Below are 17,734 nucleotides of genomic sequence, written 5' to 3'. Positions count from 1 at the left end.
TTCTACCCTGCGGTGCCTCAGGCACAAAGAAGGCCTGCTAACCATCTTTGCCCAAACTTGAAAGAAAGGATGGACCTCCAGAAGGCAAGTCCATTTGACCCAGGACTAAGTTTACTGTAGTGGCCTACACCAGACTTCCCATCAAACCAAATCCAATATTGCTTAATACAAGAGATTTCATTTTCATGTGGGGATCTTTTGTCTCTGCAACTAGACTGTGAACACCATTATGGACAGGTGCCATGTCTTAGTCTCTGATAACAGTAAGCACATGGGACATGTATTAAATACTTATAAATAAAAAGAAAATTAATAAAAAACAATTATATTATATTGTATGACTGTTGTTTTACTGCAAAGATACTTAGATATATCTACTTTAATATTTGAAATGGAAATGTACACTTAAGGTTCTATTTCTTTGTTTAGGAAATTACATAGTTTTTACAATCATAGAAACAAAATATTAGTTCTTTATATATACTAGACACAGCAAATTTAAGATTTTCTTGCTAATTGTGCAATATTGAGATGACTCCATTTCCGTTGTGAAATTTTCAGTGTTACACATTTTTTTCAGGCTCTGTTACAAAGAAAACAAAGCAAAGGGAGAAAACAACTTTAAAAAGTGTAAAGAAATTTTAGACCATGTCCACTGTCAGGTTCTGCAAGATTCACAAATGAGGATGATTTCAAATTTCATTACATTACGTTATAGGTTTTTAATCTGAACTCAAACTCAAATTAAAATTGTTCCTTCAAAAGGAGTTTTGTTTCAGGATTTAGGATTCCTTTTATACCAAGTCTAAGGGCATTAAATCCATTTAAAGAAATCTTATTTTTTTTTTTTCAGATCATTACACAATGTGTAGTTATGACTACTTCGAATAATAGATAACAAGCTCAGTACATACCAATTTGTTTGGAATATAATTTCTACAAGGATGAGAATAGTTGTCTCTTTTCTTCACTGCTGTAAAGTATGTGCCTAGTAAGAGTGGCTGGCACACAATAAGTGCTCAATAAATACTTGTCATATGAACTGTAAGAATAAATGAATGAATGGAAGCCAGGAATGGGATACAGGTATGGGGGGAAAAAAAAAAAAGCTCAAACTTCTTCTATGAAGCACAAATTTTATAAAGTACAATTTCTGGAAAATATCTTATTTAATAGACTCCAAAATTCATATAATCTTATATTCGGATTGTATAAACTAAAAGTAACAACAGACAGTTTTCTAAATCAAAAAAAGGATTCATTTTGTTTAATCGAATTGAAAGTTTTCCTACTACTGATGGTTGAATAATGTCAGGTATTTTGAGAAAGTATTAAACATTCTCTCCCAATCAATGGATTTTGGTGCTTAGGAACACTTTTTCCTCAAAGGACTTGTATATAAACCTTTTATGTTTAATAATACATATTCATTTTCATACCCTTTCATTTCCTTTTACTTTTACCATATTAAATAAAATATGGTAAAAGGTGAAAAGAACCCTTAAAATCAAAACAAAAGTTAACTCAAAGGGATACATTTCATTTGTATTTAAGCCATGGAAGACAATAAAGCTGATGGTTACTTCACCAGGAATCATTAATCATTCAACAATGGTAAACCCTGGAAAACCTCACAGTGGACTTGATCTGGTGTTAAGTCTGGTTTTAAGGAGTTCGAAACAAAACAAAACAAAGAAGCTGCTCTTCATGTCTAATGTGATGTGCTCAGGCCAGCCACCCCCCGTCAGGTAGCTATGGTCATTGCTAAAACAGCCCCCGGAGCTCGCCAGGCTACTACTGGATATGGAGTAAAACAAAGCTTTGATGTTTGAGATGTTTCAAGGTAGCATAACCAGAAAAAAATTCTGTGGGTATCCCATCATAAAAGAGGTTAATAGAAAAGCTGTAAATAAACATCTATCTCACAGTTTTCCCTTTTACCACCTCATTTAGGGTAAAACTTGGTTTTAGGTTTACAAAATGGCCCCTTAAGTTTTGTGTAGATTAGATGATCACAGAGCTCATCTTCTGAAATAATGCAAAGCAAATTTTCTATATAGGAAGACTTGGCCTCAGTCTCATAAAAGCAGACTAAAATAAATAAAAACTACTATCTTCATTCCTTATACAGAGACAGAGGCAAAAGACAGTTTAAAAAAAAAACAAACCCTGCTATAATCAAGAAAAAAGAATACCAATGTCAGAAGAAGATAAGGTAAAATAAGAAGGTGTGTAAAAAGAAAAGACTCATGTGGAAATATTAAGAAAACTGAAGAAACAACGGTAGAACAAAGAGAAGAGCGTTGTGAAAAATAGAAAAAAATTAAATTACAAATGGGCTGTTTGGGTCATTTTATTTAATATGGTAAAAGTAAACATTAAATACACTAAAGAGTTATACATACCACCACACAAGACATAAACATCAATGTGGATTTTAATTCTAAAGCAGAGAAGAAACCTGCTTATTCTAAGTTTCTGTCAGTCAGATGAACAGTAAGGATAAAAGGACGGTATAGTTTTAAACTTGCTTTCTGCTTAGCATCCTCACATTAGAGGATTAATGTTCACTATACTTAATATTAGTTGGAATAAATAATATTTCTTTGTATGCCCACTTGTTTTGATAGGTCTTATTCTGAGTACACTAGAATTTCATTTCCACTGAAAAAAGTGAGTAGCATCACGAGGCTGCGACAATTCTTCTACTAGTAACCAGAAAGAGATAAAGCTGAATTCAAGTAACTTACGTAATGTGCTAACTCTGGGATTTTGACTTTTAAAGACTTCTCATGTTTAGGGACAAGAGAAAAAAAGGCTAGTTTCTTAATATACAGCCTTTCCACAGATGTCTTTACTCACCTTCCCAAATAAAAGATTAGCTGTAATAAATGAAATCCCCCAGCCGCTATATTCTGAAATCTGCACATTTTCATTGCATTCAAGGTACAAAATAAATGAGTATAAGCAAGAGTCATATAGCCAAATAATCCTTTTGAAATTTGAAATTAAATAATATGATTAATTTTTCTCTTTAATATACTTCTAATGGAATCTGCTATATCTGAATATTTTTTCATGCAATACACATACATTTTCTTTTAGATACATAAAGTTTGTTCTTACAATATCAACCTCTGTTACAACCCAGTTACAAAACTCAGTGTTAACATTTAAAATCCCATTCAAAAAACCAAAGTTCCTTGCCTCTTTAAAAGGTACCATACACATTCTTGTCAACATGCAAGAAAGAAGTCTCTTCAAACATAGTTAAAAGGAAAAAATGTCCTTCAGACAAAAGATCCAAAAGGTCACAATTTTTAAATAAGGATAAACAAATACCCATTTCTAAATGCTAATGTATACTTTGTATTTGCTTGCATTTTGTCTTTCTCCAATGCTTTTAAAAAGCACTAATACAATGTCATCTGTGAATGAGGGTAGGGTAATTGCCCTTGCCTCTTCCCACTGAAAGGATATGAACATGGAAAATCATGGAAATTAAGCGTAACGCTCAAGGTCACGTGCCAATAAGTAGCACCGCTCAGTCTAGAACTCCATGGACCTTAATGCTACGTTTATGTCAATAGATAACAGATATATTATTTTCAACTCTTTTTGATTACTGACAGTACAGCAAGTCCTCAAATAATGTTGTGTTCATTTCGTCATTCCATTACAACATTGATGAGATGCCATAGGAAATTAACTCTTGTTTATATCAATTAGCCTATGGTAAAACTGATTTCATTTTACATTATTTTCCTTAAAGTCGCAGAACCTATCAATGATGTTAAGTGAGGTATTACTGTATAGTTATCCATTTTCCTAATGTTAGAAGACAGAATGGAAATCACAAGCCCTAAAAGTTATATCTATTTTGCTTTCCCCTTATTTCCAAACAATTCTTCATTAGAAACATTGCTTTCTTAAAAGTTGGAGACATCATATATGTGTGTAAAATACTAATAAATACTCAAATGTCTTCACAAAAATGTTAAATAAAAAGAGATAAGAGATGTGAGCTACAGAAATAATGTCATGCTAAAATGTGTCAAGCGAAAAATAAGTGACCTTCTATCGTGCAGACCAGACACTTAAGTGTAGTTTCTAAATAATTATAAATTAATTTTTAAAGTTTCATTTTAGATTGCTGCTTTAAGAATATATGAACATAAAAGAACAAGTTTTCTAAATTAATTGTTTTAGCTGATAAAAATGCAATATATTCAACTAAACTGGGTAACCAGGTTAAACAAAAGATTACATATACAAAATTATCTACATTATAATACATAGTTTACATATTTGAAAAGTTTTAACAGTGTTATGGAACACTGTAACACTTCTGAGTAAGTTAATATTCAGATTTCGTTACTGGGGATATCACTTTCATAAAAGATTCTTGGATTTTATAATTTCTGAGGGCATGATAATTAAACTGAATTTTATTGACAAGTAAAACAGTGATTCTATAAATGAAGCAAATGGTAGGCCCTATCAATTTTGCTTATTTATAAAATATAGATACCCCAATTATGTAAAGCCTATTAAGTGTATAGTGAAGTTTAAAGTGCTTTATTTGCTAATTACATATACCTCCTTTATGATTCCTATTACGCTATTTACTACCGCTATTTCAAAAGCTAATTATTTATTAAGACAACTCAAGAGAAAGTTTCATTCTTGAATGGAAAGAAATAAAGCTTTGATCCTTAAGGAAAGGATGCCGTTTTGATAATTTTCCTAGTGTTAGTTTGATAAATTCTCTTCATTATTATTACATTCTGAAGCCTATAACATCACAGCTTCACTTGAGACATTCGAAATCCAACTTGTAAAATTCGTATTAATTATAATAACATCCAATGTAGTGACAGAAAGTTTGGGAGTCAGAAAATCTTATGATTAAAATGGACATGTCGGGTATCAAAGGAAGATATTTGATATGTATTTTTGAGACTATTTTAAGTTTAATCTTCAAAATAAAAAATATTTTCTTAATAAATTATAAGTTATACTGTAATTCCCCTCATTTATCTTCTATTTACAAAAATAATAGAAAACGTAAAAATTCAACTCAGTAATACAAATAGTATTCTCCACGATATCACTTATAATGTCATTCAGCTACTCATAAATAACTTGAAAATAACATTATTTATAAATAACTTGAGAATAACATTATTTAATTCATTCCACAGCATTCACTAAACTTGTTTTTTTATTAAGCTTCTTTATGTACCAGGCACTCTGCTAGGCACTGGAGATTAAATTATGAATAAAACACTATTCTTATACTCAAAGAGCTTTCTGTTTAGTAGAAGAGGAAATTACAGATAACAATAAATGTGATAGGTATCATTATAGTAGAGGTATGTAGAGCCTATTATGCAAGTAGAGGTACGTAGAGCCTATTAAATAAAAGAGTAACCAACTCAACTCATCAAATAACTAATTTCATAAAGAACCATATAAATTCTAGTTTAAAATTATAAATCCCATAGATCATGCATATTGATAAGAATTCTGCTTATTTTGACAGCGATAATTCTTTACCTTTACAAAAATTTTACCCACGTTTCAAGACATACAAGAAGTGTAATTGAGAATTAAACTTTAAGAGATGTACCAAATGGTAGTCAAGATCTTTGCATATATTAAGTCATTCCGCCCTCACAATAACCCTGTGAAGTTAAGTGCTTCTGTTATCCCCATTTTACAGATGAGGAATCACAAAGACCGTAACAGGAAATGCTGGGACGTGAACTTACAGAATCTGATTCTAGAGGGTCCACTCTTAATCACTACACTAGACATCTTCTCTAAGGGTGGTGATGATGATGGAGCAGCTAACACCAAGTGCTCTGTAACATGCATTCTCATTTCCCTTTACAGCAGCTCTTTAAGGAAAAGTCATCCTTCCCATTTACAGGAGAAAACCAGCACAGGCCAGGTTTGAAACTGCCCAAAGTCAGCCATGGTGGCAAGATTCAAACTCAGGCAGACTGGCTCCTGTGCTATGAGGCCTCTCAGTGATTCACTCTTACACTCATGAAAAAGGCCACATGATAAAATTTATTAAACAATTCAAAAAAGCTTTGTATAAGTCTTTCTCAAACACTTTGCAAGGTTTGGGAGCTTATGACAAACATTTCCTTACAACAGCATTTACATTTGAGTCAACTTTACTACTTTGGGCTGATCATAAACACATTTCTGCTCTTTAAAAAGAAATCTTTCTGAGGAAACTTGGCAGATTTCAGAACAGGAACAGTCTATTCTTTAAAATTAAATTTAGTAACAACTTATTCTGATTAGTCTGAAAGAGGAGAGAATGAACTACTAAGAGGCCTTTCCTGTACTTTAATATTTCAAAACACATTTGGTTTGGCCTAATTTGAATCTGTGGACAACTAGACCAGAACTTGATTCAAAAGATTAATACCATTTTAAATAGGCTGAATTCTACAAAGTGACCTCTGAAGCCAATTCAGAGTAACTACTTCTCATATTTTTTACTTAATCTCGAATTAAAGATACATATAGCAAGAGTCTCATAAAAGCATATATGGGCAAGTATGTGTACTTTTGAGCTACCGATAATCAAGAAACTAAAATTTTACAAAATTCTTAGCATGACATTCTTTAAGAGCAATCAAAAATACAAGAGGGATATCAAAAGAAAAAAAAATCCATATTTATCCTTAATACACTCCACTGTGCTCAGTGACTGAGAAATAAATTCTGTGTTGTAGTTTCTTGTTAGAATAGAGGTAAACTAAAGATGAAGAGTCAAGCTGGATTTTCATCTTAGCTTGCTTTCCTCCAACAGGTTCAGAGACTTCAAAAACCTTTACTTAAATACTGAATTCATATTTTTTCAAAAGGAAATATGTAAAACTATTTTAAAATAAAAATAGTAAGCCATGCCACTAGGCAACCTATCTTCCCTTGCTCTATCACCACACATTCAAATTAGAAATACCTTTTGTTTTGCCTTTATTGAATAAAAGTTTAACTTTGATTTGAAGGAAAATGTACCCATTAGCCGTGTTACACTTTTCGCAGGTCATAGAATCTATCAGATCACATTGCCGACCATTACCATTCACTAAGCATCCTAAAGACAGAAAGCTTGTCATTACCGCTCATTTTATAAGCGTTATAATGTCCCGATGGTGGAAGTCTGGCAATACCTAGAAATACAGCAGGGCTGGTGAATAAGGAGTCGAGGGGCGGGGGAAGAGGGAGCGAGGGAAGGAGGCAGTCGCCACCTCAAATCCACGCCGGACCAGGAGCCTTCTTCCCACAATGTGATCCTTGCCCTCCCCAAAGTGGACCGGCTACATTTTCCCAGATTCTCCCCGAAACCCCACATGGTACTCACCCTTCCGCGAAGAAGTCACCACCGGGTCCAGCTCCGAGACGGGTCCGGGTGGCAGCGAGGGAGGGGACGTCTGGGCTGTGGGCGGGGGGTGTCGGTGCGTCACTCGAGTGCAGGACGGTGAGTTCGAGGGGTGGGAGCGGAGAGGAGCAGGGAAATCAAGTCACGATCGAAAAAAGAGGAGGAATGGGGGGAGGTGGAGAGCCCCCTCCCTAAAATAAACTCCCGGCCCCTACGAACCCCTGCCCCGGGAGGGAAAATAAATCAGGGGAAATAACAAATTGATAAATAAATCTCTAAAACGACGAGGAGCAAGGAACAGACTTTAATTTAACGGGGGGAAATTGAGCGAGGGCTGGAGGGGAGACAGAGAGAAGTGGCTCTGGGTCTATCCCATGCCTTTGCAGTCCTCAAGCAGAGGAGGCTGGCTGAGGGGAAGTTGCAGCGGCTCCTGAGGAGGAGGAGGAGGAGGAGTAGGAGGAGGTTACACCGTAACAAGTACAGACAGACAGCCATGGATCAGAGGGGCGCTGCGAGCAGGGGCGGCCGCGGCAAAGCGAGCGGCGGTGGCGGCAGTACCGCCTGCTCAGCTCGCTCAAGACATTTAATTGGATTGATGGGTTGTGCAGTGACTCACAGACTTTACAGAGTCGTACAGCAGTCCCCGCCCAGCTGGACAGGGGAGATGCAGCGGGGACGGGCGGGGAAAGGGGGCCGTGGGAGAGCGGGGAGGGGAGGAGGCGACTGAGAGGGCGAGGCGTTAGGGGGCGGGGAGTGGAGCGGAGCCACCCAATGGTGGAGCCCGCGGTTACGACGGGCGTGGGCGTCGGCCAATGGCAGCGCGGCTCTATAGACGGCTGGCTTCGCCCCGAGCCCAATGTGTCTACTAAGGACACTGCCGCGAACGGGGCGGGGGAAGTGGAGTGGGGGGTGGGGAGAGGTGGGTGGACGTTGAAGTGGGGGGTGGAGGGAAAGATGAGGCGCCGGAGACCGGAGGAGTCACTCTGCCTTCCTTGCTCCAGAAGTGCGCCTTCCGCCAATCCAAGGGCCGCGTGGGGGTGATGGACGCAAGTGTTTGACCAATGAGGAGGAGAAAGTGCCGCAGCGAGCCAGAGGGGAAGGAGTAGGCGGGCCAATGCTCCCCCTCCCTCCAGCGGCCGGGTCCTCCCTCCCGCGCGGCTCGGGTCAGTCACGCAAATAACAGTGTGAGGGCTGGGGCCGCGCGGGGGGGCGGTGAAGGGGCCGCGCCGCTGGCGGCGTGACAGCGATATGGACTGGCTGTGCTGCCGACTTCGCGCCGGCAGGAGGAGGCGGCGGTGGAGGTTGGCTCCTTACTCAGCCTGCAGGCTGCTGCTGCTGCTGCTGCAGCTGCTGCTGCTGCTGCTGCTGCCACCGCTGCCGCTCCTAGTCTCTGTCTTGCTCTGCTGAGGAGTCCCTGTGCCCAAACCCCACACCCGAGGGGCAGCCACATTAGAAGTGAATCAGATCCAAACTTTACCCACGTTCATGCAGTGCCCACTCCCGGAGACAGCTCTGTGTGACGTCCTGTGGGGCTGTGCTCTGCGATCTGAGGAAGCTGAAAGCCAAAGACCGGAGTCTTGGCAATGGCATTTGCCTCCTTGCTTGCCTGTCTTCTGGAGAAGTCAGGGTAGGGTGTGGACAGGTTGAAACAGCTCCTGAATACATACCATTTCTTTACTGAGTTCCTGGAAAAGGCACTTCTTAACCTAGCATGAGCGAAGCTGGATGGGCTTTGCTTTTTAAATGCATAAATAGACCTTAGCTTCCTCCAACCATCTCTTCCGCACAACTCTCTCTCCTCTGCCCACCCTCCTCACCTACAACCCGGTGGCAATGCTGGGGAACATTCACTATTAGATCTCACTGCTTATTCCCAGGAGCTATGGCTTTTCTCAATGTCTTGTCTACTGTCCAGTCATCATTTTACGAACCATAACTCTTTCCACGTACGCATCTGTCCTTGGAAGTAACTGCGGTTACCAATAAACCTGAATAGAGATGCCCACAAAAGCAGTTACACTGGCAAAATCCACCTTCTTTCCCACAAGGCGCATTTCTGCACATTATTTGAAATTTACGTCAATTGCTTCCAATCAAGAAACGAAGGAAAGTCGAATCATCTATCACCATTCCCACAAAAAGATTTTCAACCCTACGTAGAATACTCACTATCCATTTTCCATAGACAAGTTAGCTAGAGAGCTAGAGCTGATTTAGGGTCTTGAAATGAACACGATATTTTTTCATAATTACAAAATTAAAACCTATAGTGGTGTGGAAATCAGGGAAGAGAGAATAAGTGAACATGGAGGCTACTCTAGTCATTTTGAGGTTATCCTCATTTTAGGGTACAATTCTTCTCCTAAGCTGTAATTTTAACACTCAGCCTGACACCTCTTTCCTCTTTCCTTTCTCCATGATTTCAGCCTGTAGTCCTGAGTCTACCTAAGAAAATGAGCCATGCTGCAAACTTTTTGCAATACCTAGCTTGTGTATGCACTGCCCCTCTGTGTGTTGAAACTCCTTTGGATTTCAGCAGTGCAAGGCCGGTGTCCTCACCCCAGGACATAGTGATCCACAGAAGGTAGACCGCGTTCCCTTAGTCAGGTCACCCTGCGATAATATAGACAAACTAAATCTCTCATTTGAGAAAAATACCTCCACTTCTAATGTGGGCTGTTGCACTACATTTAAGAATGTGCTAATCATGCATTTTTGAAAGCCCTTTTCTTATTTTTCCCTCTGTGAGGTCATCTTGTGGCTCAGGTAAATATAACTGGTTAGAGTGTTATCTTACAGTAACTTATTTGTAAGTTGTAAGTATTGTAAGAGTACTTATAAAATAGAAGATTTGGAGTCTAGATACAAAATAGTATTTTTCAGAGGATCTCCGAATACCCAGGGTTAGCATCCTGTGGCAGATGTTGCCCCCTGGTCAGTTGTTATTGGCACACCTCGTGTCCCCACCATGTGTCATTTTCTAATTCTGTGCTCTCCCTATTCCAGTATTTCTTAAATGGTTGTCGAAGGCCCACCCAGATTCCTGGATTTGCTCTTAGATCTATTGAATCATCATCTCTGTAGGCTGGACCTAGACATCTGTTTTTTAAACAAACACACCAGGTGACTTGAATACATATTAAAATACATATTGGATTTGAGAACCCCTGTTTATTCCTTCCTTCTTTTTCTTTTCCTTCCTCGCATATCTGTTTCCTTTCTCTCACATTTATTTCCTTTATTCTAAGTATTTTCTATTTCTTATTTTTGTGATCACTTCCCTTTCTACCTTTCTTATAGGTAGGCCTATGTTATATACTTGCAGTGTGAGCCCCCCAAGAGAGGATGGAAAATTGTCTTTCATAAATACCATAGGCATACCTTATAACTACAATTCTTAGAAGTAAAGGAAAATCAATTAATTTTACAAGCTTAAAAATATCATTGTAGTTGATGTTACATATGAATCTATAATATGTAGCAAACTTACTAGTTTATGATTTCAAAATACACAGAGATAGTATTTTTCATATTTGGGAACCATACTTCTAAATGCAGATTTCACCGTACAAAATAATACAATTTTGTATTGTTAGTGTCATTTTTCTTCTAAACAGTGTAGTGAGACTGATGATGGACTAAGAACTACTATGATTACAAAAAAAGTACTGCTGGGATTTTTTTTTTTTTTTTGTCTCAAAGAGCTTACAATCTACTTCAGAGGCTTAAAAGTACACACACACACACACACAATATTTAAGTAGGAACTTGAAGAAAAGTCTAGGAAGATTTTAAGTGAGTTTTTCAGAGACAGGTAGGATTTAGTTTATTTTTATCTTCCTTTTGCCTTATCTGTACTTTCTAATCTGTTATAATTACGAGTTACACATATAACTTTTTAAAATCTAAAGTAAAAAATTTATAAGCAATATGTGATAATAAAATATTTCCTTTTTACTGCTCTTTAGATATTTATATGATTGCAGCTAATCTTCTCAATTAGATTATAAGCTTTTTATAAACATGTTTGAATATATACTATATACATGGACCAGGAAGCAAAAGCAAATCCTTTATTGAGGACAGAAGATTCAACCCGGGCCCCATTAGGATTCCCACACATAGATCCTAGATAAATGTGAGCTCGCAATCCAAATTACAAAACAAATGAAAAAAGCCATCACTTTCAAGAGGAAGCAGAGGTAGGAAAAAAAAAAAAAACACAGCAGAATTAGATTCTAAATCTGAAAAATGATAGTTCAAGAAAAAAATAGGCCCATTTTGCTTATGAATATAATAAATATAAAAATTCTAAGTAAAATATTAGCTAACTGAATCCAACATACTTACTCTGGTGAAGTAAGAAAAATGTTGAGATTCATTTCCCTGTCTTTAGTATACATCTGTCCAGCTACCTATCTAGCCATCTATCATGTAAACATGATAAATCAAGTAAGGTTTGTTCCAGAAATTCAAATATGATTTAACACCATAAGGCATCAATTTGATTCATCTTGAAAAGACTGAGAGAGAAAAAGCACTTGAGAAAATACATCACTTATTAATAATAAAAACTTTCAGAAAATTAAGAAAAGGAAGAAATTTACTTACCTTTATCAAGGACCAAAATGTACAGCATAAATATTACTTAATGGATTAACTTTGAACACATTCCATTTTAACTGTGGGACCAAGACAAGTTTGCCACTACTGTTTAACATGATACTGAAAGTCCTGGCTAACAAAATAAGATTTGTAAAAGGAAGAAGAAACTAAATAGAAGAACCAGAAGGGAAGAGATAAAACTGGAATTGTTTGCAATAATATGATCAACCACAAATATATGCAGTAGAAACAACAAACAATTAGAAATAATAAGAGAAGTCAGCAAGGTGACAGAGATGCTTTTCTCCCCTACAGTACTAGTTTTTGTTTTTGTTTTTGTTTTTAACAAGGCATATGGCCAACCAGAATAAATACAGCATTTGCCAGCCTCCCTTGTAGGTAAGTATTGCCATCTTCCAGGTAATGTGTTAAAAGCAGAATTGGTGCACACTTCCTTAAAGAAAGAGGTGAGCCTCATCCTTGAAATGAAGACATATGTCTGAAGCTTCAGCAGTCATCTTAGACCATGAGAAGACCTTTGGTATGGAAGCAACAAGACAGAAGGCATCTTTTGTACCAGCCCCAACCCTAAAGTATCTACCTCCAATCTTCTTGAACTTTTTGAATAAAACCTCTATATTATTTATGCTATGATTATTTTAGTTTTTGTCTGTGTGTGTGTCTTTGTTGTTACTTGTAGCCACACCTAATTGTGACTGCTACAGCAAGATTCTTAAATACAAAATCAACTCATGAAAACCAAAACTATTCCTACATATTAGTACTAACAAACTAGAAAATACAACGAAACTATAAGGTCTTCAGGAATTGATCTAAGAAAGAATGCACAAAACCTTTATCGAAAAAATATTAACTCTATTAACAGATTTCAAAGAAGACCTAGATAGGGGTATAGTGTTTGTGGATAGGATGATATGAAATTATTAAGCTATAAATGACTTCTAAATTTATTTATAAACTCAGTGTAAACCATTAAAACTGTAGCAGGATTTGAGGCATTTAAACACTCTAAAATGCATATGGAAAACTAAATTCCATTATAATTTGGTCATTTTTGAAAAAGAAAACCAGAGGGGAAATTTACCCTCCTGGATAATAAGACATATTATAAGTTATAGTAACAGACATGTAGAACATTAGAACAGAAGAGTGGACTCAGAAACAACCCTTTTACCTCTGAGAACTTGATATGTGATAATGGTAACATCACACACAAATCTATGAGGAAATCATACTGAGCTAGTCAACTATTGCTGCATTAATAACACTAAATAACAAACAACCCCCAAATATTTGTGGCTTTTAACGGCCATTGTTTTTACTCCCTCATGGGTCTGTGTGTGAACCAGGATTCTGCTGATCTCATCTGGCTCATCAAGTCTTGTTTGGGCTCAGCCAAGTTCAGCTGGGCTTGGCTCCAGGACACAGGTTAAATTCAGGTCTTTATCACATGTCTCATTCTGACAATGACAGAAGCTCAAGAGGTGAAGCCAAAGCACTCAAATGCATTTAACACCTCTGCTCCCATCACATCTTCTAACATTTCATTGGCCAACTAAGTCACATGGCCAAGTCCAATATCAATAGTAGCAGATGCTGCAAAATCATACTGCAAAAGGGCCTGGGTATATAATTCTACAGCAGAAAGGATATGAAGGATTGAGAACAATAACCCAGTCTAACACAGAGGTTTTGTTTCATAGATAATGTTGGAAAAATTGGTTCATTGTGGGGAAAAATAAACTTGCATCCATATATGATACCATATGCAAAGGTTAGCTCTCAATGAATTTTTAAAAAGAACTAAAAGTGAAAGGGAAAACTATAAAGTCAATAGAAATTAAAAGCAGAAGGGTAGTCTTCGGAAAAGACTTCTTAAATAAGACTCTGAAACATAAACGATAAAATCAAAAAAATGATGAACTTAACTACACCAAAATTAAAGTTTTCTGTTTAACAGAGAACATTATAGACAAAGTAAGAGAAAGTTGATAGATTGAGAAGTATTTCCAAAGACTAAAATCAACAAGAGATTAATATCTAGAATATTCTAGGAATTCCTGCAAATCACTGAGAAAACAAAACAAAACAAAACAAAACAAAACAGGAAACATGATAGAAAAATAGCCAAAGGATACAAACAGGCTCATTCACAAAAGGGAAACTTGAGAGAACAGCAAGTAGGTAAAGAGATATACAACCTCACTTATAACCAGATAAATGTATATTAAAACAGGACATTCTTTATATTTATTAAATAGGCAAAAACATGAAAGTTGGATAACACAAAGTGTTGTCTAGGATGAGGAGAAGCATGGACCCTCACGCACTGCTGCTAAGAGTTAAGTCCTGGTACAGTCATTTTGGAGTTATCTGGCAACGCTTAATGAAATGTAGCATGTGCTTTCCTGATGCCCCAGCAGTTTCACCCCTGAGAGCATATACTGCTAAAAAACTCTTGCACAAGTTCATAAGAGGGCACAATTGAGGATGTTCGTCCCAGCAACATACTATAGGCAAACTTAGTACACATCACCTGTAAAATGGTACGTAAAACAGCAGATGCTCTAGAATAATAGGCAGCTGTTGGAAGTAATGTACTAAATATATATCTTGCAACATGGATAAATCTTTAAAAGATTTTATAAGTGAAGAAGGGTAAGAAATAGAAGCGATCACGTAAGCCCCAGGCCTTGGGATGTTTTTCATTATAGGGTGCATCAATGTGTTTTTCATTTCTGCTCTTAGCTGGGGCACTTAGAGGGAAAGATAAGGAAGGTGCTATTACAACTCACTTCTGACTCAAATATTTCCTTCCAGTTTTCACATGAAGTTGTGGCAGGTTTTCATGCAGGCCCTCCCCTTACACCCATGACTCCTTTCTGCAGGCCCCACAGCTTCTACCACCATGGCATCCCCCGTCACCTTCCTGCTCCCTGATACATGCTTAATATACATTTATCTGGTTATAAGCTTCCTTCCCAGGCTGGGTGGGAGATGAATGATGACTCTCAAGCAGTGGGCCAGTCAGAGATGTAGAATACAATCTTGCCACTGTGCTACTCACACCTGCCTACGTCCCCATTTCCAAGTAAGAAACACCCAAACATTACTGGATTTTAGAAAGCTTTATTTCAAGACTGACCTAAATGTGTGCTTGCTTATGTATTTTTATATACCTCCTAGGGTGCTGTCAGTGCTAATAAACCACAAAGATGAAATAATAACAGTAACCGTAATATTAGCTTTGTGTCAGGAGAAACAGAGGCCTTTTAAAGTTGACTGAGAGGGATGAGATGAAAAAAGATAATTAGCTGTAGAGATTTAGGTTAGATATCAGAAATAGATCCTTGAAATCAGGGTTGATAAATAAGAGAAGAAGTTACCAGAAGGTTTTGAGATAAATGGGTAGCATTCTGAAAATATTTAGGGGTTTTCTAACCCGAAGACAGGGGAATGGATATGATGGCTCTTGAAATTTCTGCCAGCCCTGTCAGGTTATGAATCTCCCTACAGCAAACATGTTAGAAACGCAAATGTTTCCCACAAAGGTACACTGAGAATAGCCCCTGCTTAGATTATACTGCCTTAAAAGCCTGCCTCTTCCCAAAGCTTTCCTTAATGGCTCATTACTAGCATATGAAATTCTGACCCTTAGTAATGGCTATGATTTCATGGCCCTCAAACTCCCCTATGCAAGAGCTCTGTAGGGTGGTAAACGAGGCCCAGCTGCCCGCATCCCTTCCTGGTGGACCGAACAACAGTTGCAGGCTTCTCTCCAACTAGCTTTGGGTCCTTGATTTCTGCAGAAGCCGGAATGTGATCCTATAGAGATGACTGTTGTCAGGATTACTTATCTTATGATTCCCATTTAGGGTCTGTAACATTCATCGCTAGCTTCCAAAATTGGGGCATTCATGGTAGCTTGCATCCATTACATAAACCTAACCCTATAAGATATAATGATTTATCCATTTGCAGTTTCTGTAACTCCTAGGAGCTACAGAATCACATCATTCCATATTTGTTCAACAATTACTTATTGAGTTCTAGGCAGACTTGGGAGATGTAATTGGAAAAGTTGATTGAGCTCAGATTATAGAACCTTAAATGCCTGGTTAGAAGTTTCAATTTATAGGATAAGGCAATAGGAAGCTTTGAAGATGTTTTGAGAACTGGAATAGCATGATGAAAAGAGTGTTTTAAATTTAATTGAGTACTTATTGGGGAAAAAACATACAGCTATTAAGTTCTATTATAGGAAAGTGCTATGGTAAGCACAGGAAAAAGAAAGTCCTTGCCTTCAAGGAATTTATAGTTTCTAGGCGGTAGGTGTTGTTCCGTTTCTTTTTTTAATATCGGGGGTAGCATTTTGATATATTAGCCAACGTAGTTTCCCTGCATTTTTTATACCCTAGTCCATTCCCTCAGGGTATGTATATTGCACGGCAGAGATTTAGAAAGAAAGAAGGGTCAGCTCTTTACTTCCAGGTCTTGAAATAGATTTTTAAGAATTCAGAGCAGAGACAAGAATTTTAGAGAAAAGGGCTGGATTATCCTAGCTACAAGGCAATGTAAATCACAGATTTGGAAGCATAATTTGTGGGGCCCAGAAGAAAGTGCTGTTAAAGGCACTAGAATATAAATGTTTCTCCTTTCTTCCACAGTCTCTCTCAACTTGTCGCGTTAGGTTTTTTATTTGTTATTTAATGTCATTCTAAGTAAGCAAAAATTGAAATTATTAGCCTAAGTTTTATTATTCATTTTTATACCATACAATATCTGTTTTAAGTGCAAACATAAGAGCATATAACTTATAAGCAAAATCACTGAAATTATCCAATTCATTTTGTAGCTTGTACGTGCATTGTATTTTATGCTTACCTCAGTGGAACACTAGAAATGCTGCATAAAACTAAATTGTTTTTCTTTTTCGCCTCTCAATATGTGCACATTCTACCAACACTCTACCTTCACCTTATTGATGAGTAAGGAATGACTAAAAGGAAAAGGAACTATGAGATGCCTTGTAGTTCTCTTTCTTCCTATGTCTTCATTTTCAGCGTATGTGTTTGGCTAATACAAAGAAGTATCAAAAGTAAGAAAGGATATAAGATTCCTTGGCTGTTGATGTTTTTAGAATGCCATTGCCCTTTTTCTGCGTTCAGTCAAGTCCTGGACTGAATGGAAAGTGTGACCTCTCAGGGCTGTCCGCTCCCTCACTTACTCAAAGATGGAACACACTTACGCCTTGCTGAACTCCCAAGCCTGAGAGACAACCAGAATTCTACGCTCATGGGGTAGCAAGAACAGCAGACATATTTCGCATGCATAACCCTCGGTTCATGCTCCACTGTCCCATTGGATTTCACATACAAAACATAGGTTCAAAAATAAAAGAGATTTTGAAGACAGCACAGCAGTAGAGTGCCCCTCTAATTGTGGGTCCTATGCAGCTATCCAGGTGGCCCTGACTGAAAGAAGGGCCAGGATGTCCTGCCATAGACAAGTTAAAGATGCCCTGAACTAAGGGCAGGAGGGAGAGCCAGAGACTCTACATATGAACGTGTCACTGAGGAAGGGGGCTGTGGCCTACTCTTCTGTGTCCCACTCCCACTTCCCCACCAGGTAACATCCTAGGAACCACTGGGAGGTGGGAAAATAAAAGCAGGGAAAACCTGAACCTCGCTTCCAAGGCCT

The 17,734-nt window shown here is 37.6% G+C and overlaps 1 protein-coding gene across 3 annotated transcripts in view; it reads right to left on the bottom strand.

Moving 5' to 3' along the window:
• SERTAD2 (SERTA domain containing 2) overlaps positions 1-8,005 on the bottom strand; it is a 103,069-nt gene extending 95,064 nt beyond the window's left edge. For all 3 annotated transcript variants that reach the window (XM_015587632.2, XM_015587631.2, XM_015587630.2), the window contains exon 1: positions 7,391-8,005. The gene's annotated coding sequence lies outside the window, so the exon portion shown is untranslated. The remainder of the gene's footprint in view (positions 1-7,390) is intronic.
• Between the last annotated feature and the right edge of the window lie 9,729 nt (positions 8,006-17,734).

This window comes from Pteropus alecto, unplaced genomic scaffold, assembly GCF_000325575.1.
Source record: "Pteropus alecto unplaced genomic scaffold, ASM32557v1 scaffold131, whole genome shotgun sequence".
NCBI classification, from domain to species: domain Eukaryota; kingdom Metazoa; phylum Chordata; class Mammalia; order Chiroptera; family Pteropodidae; genus Pteropus; species Pteropus alecto.
Note: the sequence above shows the minus strand (reverse complement) of the source record. Positions and strands in the feature narration are given on the sequence as shown.